Source organism: Carlito syrichta, unplaced genomic scaffold (genome assembly GCF_000164805.1).
Source record: "Carlito syrichta isolate Samal-C Ts95f unplaced genomic scaffold, Tarsius_syrichta-2.0.1 Scaffold75358, whole genome shotgun sequence".
NCBI lineage: Eukaryota > Metazoa > Chordata > Mammalia > Primates > Tarsiidae > Carlito > Carlito syrichta.
The window spans coordinates 1-728 of NW_007019454.1; the positions used below are offsets into that span (position 1 = coordinate 1).

The 728-nt window shown below is 39.1% G+C and overlaps 1 pseudogene; it reads left to right on the forward strand.

The window, feature by feature from the left end:
* Positions 1 to 3: 3 nt before the first annotated feature.
* Positions 4 to 701, forward strand: LOC103255671 (annotated as a pseudogene).
* Positions 702 to 728: the final 27 nt, after the last annotated feature.

Genomic DNA, 728 nt, shown 5'->3' on the forward strand with positions numbered 1-728 from the left:
CCCTTGGACAAAGAAGGCAACAGTATGGAGGTACAAGTGGATATTGAATCAAAACCATCCAAATTTAGGCACAACAGTGGAAGCAGTAGTGTGAATGACGGCAGTGCCACCCGAATCACACTGGTGGTTCATCCTGTGGTTTGCCTGAAGGTAAATCTAGTGCCACCAAGTGGTCCAAAGAAGCAACATCAGGAAAAAAATCAAAAAGTGGTAAATTGAGGAAAAAAGGTCACATGAAGATAAATGAGACCAGAGAAGACATGGATGCATAGTTGTTGGAACAACAAAGCATGAACTCAAGTGAATTTGAGGCTCCATCCCTCAGTGACAGTATGCCATCTGTAGCAGATTCCCCCTCTAGTCATTTTTCTGAATTTAGTTGTTCTGACCTAGAAAGTATGAAACTTCTTGTAGTCATGGTTCCAGTGATTATCATGCTCGCTTTGCTATTGTTAATATTCTTCCTGAGGTAGAAAATGCCTGTCCGGAAAATTCCTCACATCAGTGTAGCATTTCTGTGCTTACTCAAACTGCTTCATGTTCAGAAATTCCACAGTTGAATCATATTGCTGAAGAACATGGTAACAGTGGAATAAAACCTAATGTTGATTTGTATTTTGGTGATGCACTAAAAGAAACAAATAACAACCATTCACATCAGACTAATGGAATTAAAAGTTGCAATTCAGATGGAAATTTAGGTCCCTAAATGCTGCAAAATAATTACC